This window comes from Sipha flava, unplaced genomic scaffold (assembly GCF_003268045.1).
Source record: "Sipha flava isolate LNK unplaced genomic scaffold, YSA_version1 131_pilon_pilon, whole genome shotgun sequence".
Lineage (NCBI taxonomy): Eukaryota > Metazoa > Arthropoda > Insecta > Hemiptera > Aphididae > Sipha > Sipha flava.
This window is the reverse complement of record NW_020271757.1, coordinates 172,348-190,312: the sequence shown is the minus strand read 5'-3', so window position 1 is coordinate 190,312 and position 17,965 is coordinate 172,348. Positions and strand designations below refer to the sequence as shown.

The window sequence follows — 17,965 nt, the reverse complement described above, 5'->3', positions numbered from 1 at the left end:
AGATAAAAAAATTAAAAACAAAAACAGGTGGTGGGAAAGACTATTTTTTTCAGCAAAAAAAGACTTACAGTGGTGAGAATTTCATTTTAGATTTACATAATGGTGATTTATTAAGTAATTTTACCAGAATGTCAAGTAGTGGTTTTGAATTTTGAATTAATTTAATTAGCCCACAAGTCACAAAACAGAACACACATTTTCGTGAAAGTATTTCTGTGTCAGTACGTTTATCAATAAATTGACGATTTTTATCTACTGGTGATATAATTCATATCATTCTTTAATGTATACGTATAACTTAAAAATTACTTAACTAAATTTCAAATAATTTCTATAGAGGTACGGTATACAAGTACAAACAAACATTCAAAATGTTCACCTAGTGAGCGAACATTTTTATTTGGATTAATAACAAAAAAATTGATTTGGAAACGCGTCTACATCAAACAAACGTTCGCAAAACATTCGTCGAACGTTTGCTAGATGTTTTTTGGTGTTCGGCGAACGTTTGACAAATGTTTTTGAATTGTTTGTTTGGTGTGGACGCAGCTTTACACGACGTGCGTTGTCTGTCGATAATATACTATTATTATTATTATTATTTAAAGTCGGTCTTTATCAAATTCCGTTCAAGGATGTTCTATTAATTTCAGAACTTATTGTACGTTCTCACAGCGCGATTGATTCGAGTATATTTAGTCCAAGATCACCGCGGATTTATTTTACTCACAGCAGTCGAACGACCAGAGGACAATTCTTATTTATATATGTGTACATAAAGCTTATATTTTTCTAATTTGGTTCTACAATGTATTCGTTTTATATTCACCCAAAGTGCTCCCTTCCTATATTTATTATAAATTTCACCATTAGTTACAACTTCAGCAGTTGTGATGTTAGTGTATTTTTTGTAATATCCGTTTTAATGATCTGTACTTTTTTTTTTTTTTTTGGAAAGATAATGTTTATAAATTTATTATTTTTTGTTTTGTATATAATGACAATCAATCCGAATAATTACAAAAATATTTTTTCAAAGTTTTTTTGACTTACCCCTTACAAACCTTTTAACAATTTTTCAAATTCGTCTTTAAACTGTTTCCTTTATGTTTTGGTACTGGATTCGTCTTAAAATGTTATCGAATAAATTTTTTTATTTGTACATGCTGGAAAATTATCTATTTCTTAACAATTTTTTTTCGTTAAGCCATTTTCATTATAATTATATATATATATATATAGAACTTTCACCGGAATCAATTCGGGTTATTGAATTCGGATGAGTCAGGTTAATGTATTTTTTTGGTTTCGATTTAATGTAAAACTATTTGGGTTTTAAAAAACCTATGTTTCATATCAATGATATTTTAAATGGGAATTTAATATAACAATCTGATTTTATTTTTTAAATAAATATAATGAAAAAAAAAAAATCATTATAAATTAATATTTAACATTAATCTATAATTTTTCTAGTTTTGGGTTAACCCAAAAATTTATTTCGGTTTCGGGTTTTTATTTTTCCAATCGAATGTAAGTATACGGATTTTTGATAATGCCATTTATTCAGGTAAATACCTGTAATTTGGGTTTCAAGTTTTGGGTTAAGTTTGGGTGTAAAAACCTGGTTTATAATTTTGAAGTTTCATGGATCCCGCCAGACCTTTTTAAGTTACGGAAAAATGAATATCGATTCAACCAGTCCAAGTAGTCTAAAAACAATCTATCGATTCTGCCACCGAACCTGGTAAAAAATAATAACTTATTAACTTAACTTTGATAATGTTATGAATTATCGTTTTATTATAGTATAATATCTATGTATATATTTGTGGTCGAAATATGTGATTTACTTGTGTAGTGAGGTTTTAGGTTCAAATACAAAGCAGAATTCCATCCGTAACAATATCAAAGTTTGTACAAAGACTAGGTTAGGCTTAGACTATAATTCCCTTTGAGGCGAAGCCTCATCCTTAAGAAAAGTGCCACGCAGTAGTATTTGAGTTTGCGACTGGAGTCGACAGGCGTAGCGATATGTGTTCTAACATTTTAAAAATTGAAGTTTTGATTTTTTGGAAAAAAAAATACAAACAATTTTAGTTACAATTGGAGATTAAAACTAGGTACCTTGTCGAAATATTATCTATTTAAGCCTGTATATACGATATCAATGAAAATTTGTAATTTTTAAAATTGTATACCTAACACAAATATCCTAATCCCTCCTTGTGTATGTGTATGGATAACGTGCTTAGGTGCTTTTGCTGTTGTAAAGGTTAATATCTCTATGAAGTATTTAAATAATTTTTATAAAAATATTCCGAGTTGTTAAGACTAAATTAATTTGTTACTATTTTTTTTTCTAATTAAAAGATTTTTAAAATTTAAACAAAAACTTATACTTATAAATAGTTTTTATAACGACCTTCACGAATAATACTGCGTATATTTAATTACTTTTTTGATCTGTCGTTCTTCGTGCAGGCTTATTTGAACTTGTTTTTTCAGGAGCTACATGATATTCTTTGATATGATGGGGCTCGGCTTCAAATGATACCGAATACTGGTTTCCTACCTGAATTAATAACATTGATAATATTGTGGGTGGTTAGTTTTTTTTATAAATGTCTTAGACGCCGTTTTGCAAGATTCATTTTTGCTTTTCAAGGGTTATAATCATGTTCTTTATATTAACATTATTTTTAGTCGTATACCCGAAAAAGTAAAATTCGTTCATTCGTACTCCACCAGCACCATGGTTATTGTGACGTTTTTTTTTTTTTTAACTGGATGACCGAGAGTTAAAATCCAATTCTATTAAGACATAATATATATATATGTTTATAATGCACCTCTTTACGTACATATTCGGTTTGAAAAATAAATTGTATTATTACAAGTCGTATAATAATCATAATAAATGTTATAAATTTACATGAACTATTTATGATTAATTTATAATTTTTTTATAAACATATATTTATTTAAACATATTGTACTATTTTTGTTTCCCATTAAATACGAACTTCACTTAAATTATATCTGCATTATATAATTACTACTATGCCTTGTATTTTTGAATGGGAGTTTCAATTTAAAATATAAAATACAATAAAAAAATACATTGAACTTGCAAAAGTATATATATCATAAGGTATTCATATTTTAGACTTAGATTTTAATTTGGTTTCAAGCGTTATAATTATAGCTTGAACAATGACAAGCTATTCTATATGTCCTTGGTTAAATTATCATAATAATATAAAAATAAAAAGGATTTGAAGTATATAAAAATTATTTATTTCCTGATTGTGTAATAGTATATTTTGTTTCCGACAAAAATAAATAATTAATTTTCGGTTATGAAAAATAGTATTATTTATTTAAAAAAAATTAAATATTAAGTACCTATGCCACCCAACTGATGAATTTCCTTATCATAATTGATAATCGTACATATTTTTGCTTCAATAAATCAATCAGCCACAGTCTGAAATTAACATTAGGTAGATCTTTAATTTTTTTTTATGTAGAATCTGTTATTATATTCATTAATGGACTAAAATATGAATAACTATGATATACATACATATGTATTTACTTGAGCATACTCGTGTGCATGATATATTCAAACGTGAGCGCGAATAAGAAAAATATCTAAATCAATCTTGACTTTGATAGAATTAGCTAATACAGCAATAGTTGCAAACTGCTATCATTAAAATGTGTTGTCAATACTCGTAGTAACAAATAATATTATAAAAAGATCACGTGATTATGGTTAATTATAAGATAACGAGAAAAACTATGAACAATTTAAACACATATAAATTAGAAATTGAACACGTTCAAATTTTAAAATCTATTAACAGGTGTTTCGAAAATTATAAGTGTGAATAGTGTAATAATTTTAGTGTAATTATAACTCTTTGTTAATTTTATTTTTAAAATAATAATAAAAAATAATAATAAAATAATAATAGTTATATATGTATATGAACTTTAGCGTAGATGAACACACAAGTAGCATGCATTTCACATTCATCGTATGTTTTTAATTGTGAAATTGGTGTTAATCGCATTTAAATCATAACTTGATCATTGGTTTTACGCTTTATATTTTTGAAAATGATACGCATAAAAATATTTAATATTGTATTATCTCACTAAAATGACCCGAAGGTTAAAGTGGAAGAGAAACAATACAATAAGGATAAGAAAGGATAATACACAAAAACATATGCGTCTTCATTGTACTGTAGAATGACTTGCAAACCGAAAACTTTTTTGTTCTTATAGTATTGTTCTTAAAAATGTACACACACACATATATATATATATATATATATATATATATTACTTCTACGTCCGTGTCAGAGTTGTCGGTTGTTACGTTAAAATAATAATAATAATAATTACAAAACGAAAACAAAATCATAACACATCACATACGTTACACACATACAAACTTAAGCTCATGCACTCGAGGAATATTAATTATCTTATTACAAATTTATGTCATGATAATATTATATAACCGTTTATTTAGACATATTAATTTATATAAAAATGTACTCAGAAAATATTTAGAACCTTTATTAATGAGTTTAAATACTACATAAATTGTAAATAAATTGTAAAATATAAATGGCTGTTTATAGTTATTAAACATTAATAAATTATATGATTCTGTAAATACACAAGTGGATGAAAAATTAAAAAAATAATTTTTTATTTATTTTGTTTACTGTATTTATAATAAAACGTGAGAATATCTCTTTAAAAATTTTAAAAATTTAAAAACTCACATATAACTATATAAATATTTTTCTAGTTCATATTTCAAATTACTTGAATACTATAGCATTCGGTTCAATTCTATGTATACATACATTCACAGGAGGTTATAATATTTAGATACACGAATATTAATCAAACTATTATCTTTGGAAACATATCTTGAACATATCGATACAGTGAAATATTCTGTTAATAGTACCACATTATTATTATTTTCTCGTATTTTAATTGTGATTGTAATAAATACTAATCAAAATAATTCTAATTATATTCACAATTCATTAAAATAATATTTTATTGGTATATAGTTAATAGCATAATTCACATGTATTTTTTTTACATTTAATGGTTTCTTTTATTATAATTTTTTTTATGGAATAAGATATTATATTTATGGGTATTACTATATACTTGACGTGATCAACTAACCTACTGTACTCGTATTGTTATGCAGTTCGCTAAAACATATCTACTAAAGTAAGTTACGTGCTTAGAATTTAAAATGAAAAACTATTCAATGAAATTAATTACGTTACTTTTCTAATGTAGTATAGTAAAATATTTTTATTATACTTTGTAAATTTAAACTGACACCAGTTATGTTCATAAAAGTATGTTTCAGCATATTTTATATTGGTAAATGTATAAAAATACTTATAAATTATCTAAACGTATACAGGGTGAAACGAATGATTTTTAAATACTGTAAAGACCTTAAGTTATTATAGTTTGAAAAAATAATTTTAAGTTACAATCTTAAGTTCTGTATTTTTAATTATATACTATTTATAAATCATGCCACGTTGCAACGTATTGGAACGTAGAACATCGTGTTTGTCAATTAAAAAATGTCATACCAAAACGGTTGTTTTGTGGTTATATTTCATAATTATTTCTTCTTTAAATCATTTTGAGTCTACCGCAGTTTCTATAGCTGGCATAAAAACTCTTGGTTCTTGACGTATGGTATGAGAAATAATGAAAATATCGAGCCTTTATGCGTTTCGTTCATTAGCGTTTGGTGAAAGGACTTGTAACACTCTGCAAACTTTTATTTTATACAATTTGAAGTATAGAAAGACAAATCTGATTCATGAATTTTCAGAGATATATTAGATTCATTTTTTGTCTTAAGTTATTGAACTTATTGAACGCTAAATCGCACATATTTTAACATTTTAATAATATCTAATGAAACTCATTTTCAAAATTAAATAAATAAAACATGTAATATATTGGAATAATTTTAATCTTCTTAGGATTTCCTGATATTCTATTTCATATTTGTCAAGTGATTGGTGTAAAATATCGTCAAAGTATATATTTTTGGAAAATATGATTATGATGCAAATAATTTTATGGAAAATAATAATTTATTAAAATTGTTATTTTTTTTTTATTATTGAGAATTAACTTGTTTATTTACTTACGTGTACATGTATATTTACAACGGTTTCCATTAAAGTATTTAAAGAATATTATATACTATTTAAAAAAGTACTTTTAATTTATTTGAAAAATTAAAATTACTTTTAATAATATATTGAATTGTTAGTACTATTTTCTTGCTTCATGCAAATCTAGTCAATTAATGTCTTTAAAAGTTATTTGTTAGAAAATATTTGCAGCATAATATTGATTCATTCCATTTTATGTTTGAAAATCGTGTTATTTGAGTAAATTAATGATTTCAAATTGTTAACTTTCTAAAATAAATACATTTAAATTTGATACTTTTACATGCACTCATGTTTCATGATGTAACCGTAATGATGTATTTACCACTGATATATAATTGTTCAATCATAAATAAAGAATATACAATATTATATATATATATAACCTAAGCCATATGTATACCTAACAGTTTATTAGAAATCATTTCTCTCATAAATTGATATATTGATAACAGAATTCGTAAACAAACGCGGTTACCTTTCTCTCCGTTGTTCGAAAAAAAAAACCAATGAGTGAAATTGTTTGTAAGCATCAGCCTCTAGCACTTAAATATATATCAACGATCGTTTTAGTAGCGATGGGAAATTTGGCACATATATAGCCTAACCCTGTTCGCTCCAAATATATATATATATAACGCGTTCATCTACGTGTACACACATGCGTGTTTGGGTGGATATACGCTTCCACAAGTATTCTCTTTTTCACTGCCTGTGTTCTTTTACTTGAATTTTTGGCACAGCCAAAACCACATTAGTACAAAAACTTGAGTTTCAATAAAACAGAAGTGTTATGTTATGGATTTGTCATTGATATGTCAAACTCATATCACTGTATTTATTGGTAATGTATATTTTATTTAGATTTTATAAGCAATTGAAAATAATTTAATTAAAATGTATTGAAATATCTAAAAATTGGATACTTTTAACACTACTAGTCAATAAGTCTTCTATATTGATTACTAGTATTGATGAAATTATTATTAAATATTAATAAGTTTTTATTTCTATTAATTTGCATTTTTAGGGTTTGCCATTATAAGATATTCTACTTTTAAGGCTATTGATAATTTAACTTGTAATTTAAATAATATTTCATTAATCTTTCTTTGAATATATAGAAATGGTTCTTTGAAAAGTTAGTTGATACCATGATTGCTTTGTAAAGGCTTTGGTGTCTTCGCGGTGAAGTTATGTTAAACACCCATAATAATGAGATAGTACATTTATTATTTCAATATATTTAGACTTAAAGAAACGCAAATAATGCATATCATAACCACAACGCCTTGTAAAATGATAAATACTTAATCTCCGTCATTTGTATAACGTTTCCGTTTCGACGTGACTCACCATTTATTGCAATCTATTCAACCCTCGACCAACGATTAATTTATTTACGTAATATAAGTAAAAAAAAAAATCACTCAGAAACGTCAATGTGGTATTACTGGATGAATAAATAACATTAATATAACACCAGTATAAACAATGTAATAAGATGGAAACTAAGAGAGAAAACAAATTAACCTAGTATTGATTATAAATAGGCTTAAGGACTTCTAGTAATTGCATACTTTTTTTAATTATTGTTAAATATAGTAGAGTGCGAAATAAATTCGTTTCTTGGTGCCATGATATCAGAACTAAAATTTGAATGTGCATATTTTTGCATATTTGATAGATTTTGCAGGAGAGTACATATTTTAAAATTTTTATACTTATTTTGCATATTTTGACAAATTTTTCAAAATTAAAATTAAAAACTATAGATACATATTTCAACTGATCGAAAAAAAAAATTAGTGAATGAGGACTTAATATTTCTAGTAATATATATATATATAAATAAATAGTATTAATAAATAAATACTATAAACCTGTATCAACCGTATAACCCGCTGGATATCGATCGGATGTCGATAAAGATGATAGTCAATATAGAATAATAGATTTTTTGTTTAGTGTACAGTTCAGTCGATTATTATCCTTCGTTGTTTTCGCGTCTCGTAATCACACAACGTCGAATCATACTTAAAACGTCGTACATTTTATAGCGTATATTTTGTAACATTGTGTAATTCCGAAAGTACAACAGTCTACAAGTAGCCGACTACAAATTTTTGTTTCGGAGTTTAAAGATACATTTACATCCGATGGACACGTTTTATTGTGTGTACTATGAGGTCATTTTTTTTTTTTTTTTTTTAATGCATATAAATGCATATTATAATGCAAATTTGTGTATTTTTTAGAGCTATAAGTCCCTAAACCTTATAATAAATCTTCTTGAAATAAAAATTAAATCATTGTGTTGGATTAGATAGCCCCAAAAAATAACAATGCTATGAGGTCGAGGAGAAACTGGAGTGAGTTGGCAAAATATTTTTAAGAAAATATGAGCAAGGTTATTCTCTATTATCGATATCAATACTAATTACTATAAATGTTGGATTTAAGAATGATGATGATGATTAAAATAAAATTAACAGGGTTAAGGTTCTTTAACATACCAATAGGTTTGTTACGATTTATTAGTATATTAATTTGTGTACTTACATAAAAGGTTGGCCTAAAAACAAATGATTTAAAAACAATGTTTTGGAACAATAAATAAAAATGAAATATTCAAGTTTAGTGAAAATATGCATTAATATATAAAACATTAAATAATATTGTTAAATATTAAAATAATGCTTAAGTATTGTTAACTATGATTATCTAATTTTTAAATAAAAAAATATTTAAATTGCTGCTTACTTTATCTATGGATTTCAGTTTTTAAACATTTTTTGATGTATATAATTTGTACAGTACAATATTGTTTATTGCTAATTAGTCATAATTACAAAAACCATTATAATCAACATACCTATTTCGTATATTATTATTTTAAGTTAGTTATAAGACGGCGTTCTATGCAGGCAATTATGATACAGATCTAAATTCTTTACGTATTAATCGTATCGAGATTTACAGTGGTTAAGAACAAATTATTTTTAGGGACAATCAAAACATATTTATTTTATTCTTATAATGATTATTAAAAATTTATAATTATTACTTTTAATTATTATGATACTTTTTTGTCTTAAGATATAAAGCATATTGCTTTTAAAATAATATATATATATTACTAAACCCTTAGTAAAATAATACTTAATGCAGTAAAATATGTTTAAATATGTATATATATTATTTATAATAAAAGAAAAAAACACTTTACATTTCTTCTGAGTGTTATGAGTATAATATTAATATATGTATATATATACATACAAAAAAATAAATATATTTTTTTTTAAATTTCCCGTATAATAGATATGTACATAAAATATGTTGTAACATTTTGGTAAAATAAACCGTTAATACTAAATGACATAGTAAAGTAGAAAAATCTTTGTTAATTATTATTATTATTAATTATTTCAAAACTATTTTGCTATATCAATAAAAAAATGAAAACAGAAGGGAATTCAACAATCACGGATATTCATGTATGAATACGTAAATCTTGTAAAATATATAGTAAAAATATACTTAAGTGTCGCATTATACTGATTATAGTAAAGCTATTTTCCAATATTGTGTACTAACATCTTAGAAAATTCTTGACAAAAAAAATAATAAATAAAAGTAAAATACTAAACACTGTTTATAAATATTATAGCCGTAATCGCCAAAGAAATCGTTTGTAAAAAAAATATTTTTTTTTAAATATTCATATATTTAAATAAAACTTTTTATTTTTAAAATCACGATAAAGTTAAAAAAAAGACATGCTGAAAATGTAACTATGAAAATATTATCCATCGAATACATTTTATATCATAATCAATTTCGATGATTAGCTTTAAAGTCAGTATATTGCTGTTTGATTCGTTCTATCTGTGAATATGGCTCAATAATATCGTCTCCATACCAATCGGGTCATAAACATAACATTGAAGAAATTCAACACAAGTTTTTACGTTTCCTCTCATTTAAATGTTCCATATTTAGAGAACCCCATTCTTCGTTTATTGACTGTCCTGAGTTTCTAAGTCGTTTCTCTTTCTATGCCCTATATTGTAACTCCCGGTCAAAAAACACTTTTTATCTTAACACAGAAGTAACGAATTACGCAAGCAATACTCCCCATCTTAGAATTATGAAAACTATTAACAAATTAAATATCGATATGTTCATATCACCAAACTTCAACGCATTCAAGTTATATTTTAATTTATTACTTGTTAATTCAGAGCAATAAGTATATTATATTATAATTTATATTGTACATCATTGTTTTTTTTTGTTTCTTCTCTTTCTTTATTCGCTTTTTGTTTAAGACTATTAACGAACAATTGTTATTATTATTAATATTTATGTGATTGGACTTGGCCCGTTTAAAATTTAAATAAATAAATAAAAGTGTACAAATAATCTAACTGTATCACCCGCAATGTAAATGCGAGTTAATTTAATAACTATTTTTTATTTTTTTGAAAATTATTTTAATTCGTATAATATAACAAAATAATATTATACAACATTGAAATTATAATCTTAAAAAGTTGGTTAAGAAAATTAAATTAAAAATTATTTTTATTAAGTACAATTATATTGTACTATATACACAGACTATATGAAATATAATCTGTGCTGTATAGATAATACTATAATAAATTAACTCATACTTATAATTATACATTTATTATTATATTAATTAAAATATAATTTTAGGTGGTTGATAAAAATGGATAAATGCGTTATATTAAAGCAGTATTTTATAGTAAATTGAACTAAATTGTAAAGCAGTTTAATTATTGTTTATTCATAATCTTCTTGATTAAATAATTGTTTGCCGCATAAAATACGAATACATTCATCAAGGTAAAAGATTTAATTATTATTTCAGAGATATGTAATAAATGCATATACTTAAATTACATAACTTTTAACTTTCTATTTTCAGTGAGATTTATTTTTGAAATAAGGATAACTGTAATATTTTTACGTGTCATTTGATTTCATTAAAATACAATTTATCATTTTGACATTGTTTCTGTATTTTTGTAGTTTTGCAAGACTAAGGCTCAGAGAGACAGAACTTTTAATGCAAAAAATACCTTGAACGCAAAAATAAAAAAAAATAAAATAATATAAATTGAAGTGTTAATCAGTTTTCACTTATGTCGAGTCTTCTTGCAGATGATTTGATATTATTTTTTTCATGAAATAAGATGTGATTGAGGTCATTGCAAATGGTCAATTATTTTAACTAAAACATACCTATCTTTTGTCAATCATACCGATCGACAGAATAATGCCATAAGACTTTTGAAAATTGTTTTAAATTCTTTAATAAGTGCATTTGATATTAGATCAGTCTAATTTTTATATGTTTGATTCCTCAAACTTACAAATTTTCTTTGAATATTTTAAAATTTACGAAATTGTAAATGTTGTTTCATCTAAATTAAAATTAAAAAATTTGAAATGTGGTTAGATCGATCTATTATAGAAAAAATATAGCAATACATTTTAGACTACGGTATAATATGCTATTTTAGTTGTACTCAGGGCTCGAAATGGACCGGAACGCACCGGAACACAGTTCTGATTCAAAACAATATTTTTTTTAGCGTTCTAGTTCGTAAAAAAAATACGTTTACCGTTTTGGTTCAAACAAATTTTTACTGAACCTACCATATTTTGGTAAAATTCAAACATTTTGCAGAATTGTTCGTTGTAAAATATTTAATCAACATCAAACGGACCCGATGCATAAGTACAATTATTGCTTATCTATACGATAATCGCCGTCCGCGGATAGTGTAATTCAACTATTTACACAATAAGTATGTGAATTTTAAAAGTTAAAAATAAAGTATTAGGATGTTTGATTTGTAAAAATATAACAAATTTAGGATTATCTGTTATTGACATAACTCTTCGCTTTTCCAAACCTTGTTCTATAATTTCGAATAGAAAGTCAAAAGAAACCTAAATGTCTAGATTGAGAAAAAAAACTTGAATATGAAAAATCTGACGCTCATCTTAAAGCATTAGAATTATATAAACAATCAAAAGAAAAACAAATAGAAAAAAGTTTCGAAATCAAATTATTGATAGTATTGAAATCAAAGTTCACTACTACTGAAAAAGTTTTTAGAACTATTTATAAAATTCTAAATACTCAAAGGTCTTTTGTTGATTTACCGAATGAAATAGTTAATAGATTAACAAGTTTGAAATGGTATGAATAAGGGAAATATTTTACACTCTAATAAAACGTCTGTGGATATAGCACTTCACGTAGCATCAGAGATGACAAAAAATGATTTGCCAAAATATAATTTTAACTAAACCAGTATAAAATAGTAGATAGGTACAACTTATGTATAAAAAGGCTTAGCAATTTAAGAAGGGGAAATTAAAACTTTGGTAGTTTAAAGCCCTTAATTTTATGGCATGTACTAAAAAAAAAAAAGAGTTACGGTTCAGAAATTTTCCATTTCGAGCACTGGTTGTACTATATTGATAGATATTATTTTAACAAAATCAAACGCAATAATAATTTTTGGTGTAATACATAAGAGATAAAGTTATCAGATTTCTACCTAAAATATATGATGCCAGAAATATGAAGTCCTCAATACTTAAAATAAATATAAATTACGTTCTAACTACTTTTTTAAGTTTTATTTTATTTAGTAGTTTATTTCAAATGTATTTTTAAATATTTATTATTATATTAATAATTTTTAAAAACAAGAAGACATTTCATATAATAATAAATACTTAATATTATATAATGTAATTTCCTTGGAGTATTTTTTAGATAGAATAGTCGGATAGTTTCAAGATTTTGGGGTAGTCTTATATCAGCCGCTAATCTATAATGTAAAAATACCCAACAATCACCCGAGACCTAACACAGAGGCCCTACGAGAGGTGAGAAGTTGGTGCTGTAGCCCTGGGGCCCAGTTTCGGCTAAAGCAACCAAGTCTTATATTTTACCCTTGATTCCTTTCCACGACCCTGCTGACATGTAAATGTATTATAATAAATAATGATTAAATATTAACAATAATAATAATAATTAAATTTTACCCTTGATTCCTCTCCACGACCCTGCTGATATGTAAATGTATTATAATCAGGGCTCGGAATTTCTAGCAAATGCATATTTTTCTTGGTTCATCCTAGAAAATCCAAACTAAGATAAAAATATATTTCTCACTACTCGGATATACAAAATTATACTCATACACAAAATTTAATTTTGCTATTTTTTGCATATTTACGGGTTTTATTGCTATTTTGCTAATTTAGGGTTTATAGTGCTATTTTCGGGTATATTTTCACATAATGTAGAAAATAATCAAATTTTGTTGATAATAATTGTATTTACTTGGTTATGTTTTTAAAAATATTTTAATTATTGGAAATAAATAGATTTCATCAAATATTATTTTATATTTTTATTGAAAATGTTATATATTAATAGTTAGTGACGTCATTATTATTCCCTTAATATATCATTGCCTTAGATTATCAAACATTTTAATAATCCAGGATAATTTCCAAGGTAAATATATAAAATAATTTAATAATAAGTACATTTTTACAAATATATTTAAGTAATTTAACATTTTTGTTGACATTTTATAATTCAATCAGTTCAGACTGTGTCTAATGAATGAGCCTAATAATTTGTATAATTACATTTTTTCAAGTTAAATGAATATTTTTTGAATTTTTGTGCTATTTATAGTGCATATTTTAGAGTTTTTAAGTGCATATTAAAGAGCTAAAAAGTAACATTTTTAGTGCTACAACTTCCGATCCCTGATTATAATAAATAATAATTAAATATTAATAATAATAATTAAATTTTATGTACAACTAAATAATAATGGACTAACGCGATTAAAGAGTACAGGTAATAATTTTACATATTTAAACACATTATTTTAAAAATATTTTATTTATAAATAGCATTACAATAACGATGCGAATATGGTCTATAAAAGAGGGAAGGTACAGGTGATGAACCACACTAATGATCATTTACAACGCTCGCATTAATATAACCCCTTAAAAACGGTCCGTTTACAATGCCGTTAAATACGACTGGTTTTACTGACGTATTTTAATATCTTAAAGATTTGAGCAACACAAAATAAAAAAAAATAAAAATTAGAAATAAATGTTTTGTAAAATATATCCATATATATAAATGATACGTGTGAAAAATAAGCAACTCTAATTTTGTACTATTTTCCCAGTAAACATTATTTTTTAAAATCTTGAGATGATATTGCTTGATGTCGTATAAAAGTGAGAAAACTAATTTCAAAACAAACTACATCTACATGATAGCAGTTAGATAGTAGTTATATTTTACATTTTAATTTCAATTACTGTAGCGTGCTGCTCGTAATTAATGCTTAATTTTTTTAATAACCGTCAAAAATGTCATCACATTTTGCGTGTTTTCCGTAACCATTAGGTTGTGTTCAAGAATTTTACAAAAAATGTGTCAAAGGGTAAAACCTATCACATATAGCTACCCAAAGCCGTGATATCCGATTGAACACGGTCGTTATCGGCCTATCTTTTTGACGACCGGATTGAGTACGGTAAAAAAAAAAAATATTGTGAACAAAGTTGTCAGATTTTTACTAGTATGTATTGTATGTATTGTATTGTATGTAGATTACTAATAGGAAACTTAGTCGAAAAAAATTTCGTTGTCGATTGATGGGTACCAACGGAATTTTAAAATAACTTTGATAGATAGGAAACCAGAATTTTATCTACAACGATTGAACTGTTATTGTATGTACCTACGCTGTAAATAATAGTCAGTCTGTTGTCTCGTGTGCTCGTATTGTATTCCTAAATAACGTGTATTTTGCAAATTGAAATGGAAAATAATGAAATAAAAATTATTTTATCCGAGAAAGGCTAAGAGTTAGCTAATGTCGGAGCTTTCAAGTATAGGTTTATTGGGATTAGAAAAAATGGTGAATTATTGAAATATTCTACAAAGCGTACAAAGCGGCAACGTTGCAAACATTTTCGTGCTCAATCATGTAGTTTTTTGATTTTTTTTTGGTTCCTATTGTTTGATTTCAACCGTGCTCAATCAGGTACCAGCCTTACAAATATAGGATATATATATATATATATTTCACATCTGAAATAACTATAATAATGCAGTTTCGATGTGAAAAACGTGTCCGTTGATCTGCCATCTTCTAGTGTGACCTAACGTAATAATTAGAGAACGGATTTATATGTAAATGCATAATTTTATTAAAACGAGATATTTAAGATTCGATAAGAAATGTTTATGATTTAAATCATTCCTATTAAAATGATGATACTTTTATCTTACATATTTTTACATATTTTGGTATAATAACATATTTTTACATATTTCACTAATTTGTAAATATTTTTAAACATATTTTTATCATTTCATCATTCATACGTCTTCTTCGTACGAAAATATAAGAAATTATTTTAAAATTAAATCCAGAAACTTCTATCGCTATTGGAAAAGCTCAAAATATTATGCAAAATGAAACAATGAAAATAATTTAACAAAATTATTAATAATAAATATGTCCCCAAATGATAGTATACAAATTATTGAATCAGCGATTAAAACTCGTAAGCGGACCAATAGATATTGTAAAAAAGAAAATTCATGCTGTTATAGAAAAAAATTCCAGGCTATATTGATTTTTATCATCATATACATATATATGTTATGATACAATATAATATAATGATTGATTTCAATCATCATTTTAAAACAATCAGTGACATAATGAGTGGCAAACGCCGTTCTAAAAATTTGGAATTATTGCTTTCTGATAGTATGCGCTTGAAATATGCTTTTAATACATCGGTTGATGTGAAACGATAATTTAACCGTTTTAAAAATATTTTGATACCTAATAGGCGACATTTAACATTTGATAATTTAAAAGATATTGTAATAATTCAATGCAACAAATTATTTTTACAATTTAATAATAATAATAATTTTTTTTTAAAAAATTTTTTCCCCACTTATTTGGATGTTTTTAGCACATGTTTTATAAATTATACTTACATATATATGTACATATTTCTGTAGTTTTATTACATATAAAACCGTTTCCTAGTAATAATATAATTTGCATTTGCTGTTCGCTAGTAACTCCTGTTCACGCTGCATTACAATCCCGTAAGTTTTCGTTTTCGACGTGATTGTAGTAATTACAAATAATTGTGACCCTGTGTTATAATGCATTCCTAATATAATACTTAAATACTTACTGAGAATGTTATGTTGTATTGAACATAACGTGGATACCGTGTATGAAATTTATAAATTGATATTATTTTACTATTATGTAGGTATGGCATAATATGTATAATACACTTATTATATACATTATAATCTAACTATATACATTTTTACTCACTATTTTTAAAACGTTTCGTAAGTTTCACATTGCTCTCGTGCAATGCCGCAACGAATAAATATTGTGCGATAGTTATCAATGTAGATAACTTTTCATTTGATAATTAGAATTAAAAAAAAAAAAAATTCTTTACCTTCCTTACCTTCTCGACCTTCTGCAATAAACTTTTTGTAAAACAAACATTTTATATAACAAAACAATTTATTACACTGAAGTTATAGTTGATGTCAATAGTCATCAAAATCGAATTAAATTTAAATTATACTCTAAAAACATACATACAAGTCGATTATTACTTCTACATCTGCAATAACATTAAGTTCGGTTTAGAAAAACTTTAGCTGTTTAGTTTTGAATATAGTATTTCAAAAATACACATAAATTTCAAACTGCTCAAATTTAGTAAATATTTAATTGTTGTCATAATATTATTTTACTTTTCAAATAATTCTAAAAACCATAAAAAAAAAAAAATAACAATTTTGTAAATGCCGAAAAACAGCTTAAATTGAATTGCTTTATAGAAGTATAGTAAATGTACGTCATTACTTTATGTTTTTATTCTAACTCGACACACTTGATTCTACATGTAAATGCGTAACAATATCATATATTCATACTTCGCGTAAAAACGTAACCGACAACCGTGACAACGAAAGTCTTCTTCGACCATTATCGTGGTTTTCGCGTGTCAAGGTGTGTACAATTAGACCTTTAAAATATGAAATAAGTTCTGTAAAACGTTTATTTTTACTGTAAGTATTATAAAGTATTTTTAATTGATTTTGAGGGTATCGATTGCATTTTATGTTGTCAAATGTGAAAAATATTGTTAAATTTAGATTCACAAAACGTTGTTGTTGGCTTTATACTTTGATGAAAACAAATTAAATCAAACGAAGAAAAAAAGAAAACCATGTGATTAGAAAATAAATAGAAAATATGTTCGATTTTGAGTCGCGGTCAACTGTTTAAATATTTCTTTGATTTGATTTCGAGTTACTATTTAGTGGGTACCAGAAGACTTGGGGATAACTTAAGTCGTAGGTACTTGGCATCAAAAAATCACCGAATCGACTCAGCACTCTCAAGTGTTCTGTCCGATAAAATAATTGTTTAAAACGCAATGTTTATAATTAATGTACAATGCATGTTACTAAGGTGTAAGAAGTATTCTTAAATTTATTTGTTTTTTTAACGATTTTTTTTATGTTTTAAACTCGATTCTAGTGA

At 25.2% G+C, this 17,965-nt stretch overlaps 1 protein-coding gene across 2 annotated transcripts in view; it reads left to right on the top strand.

The window, feature by feature from the left end:
• The window catches only part of LOC112694607, a 44,707-nt gene that overhangs the window by 12,074 nt on the left and 14,668 nt on the right, over positions 1-17,965 (top strand). The window lies entirely within an intron of this gene.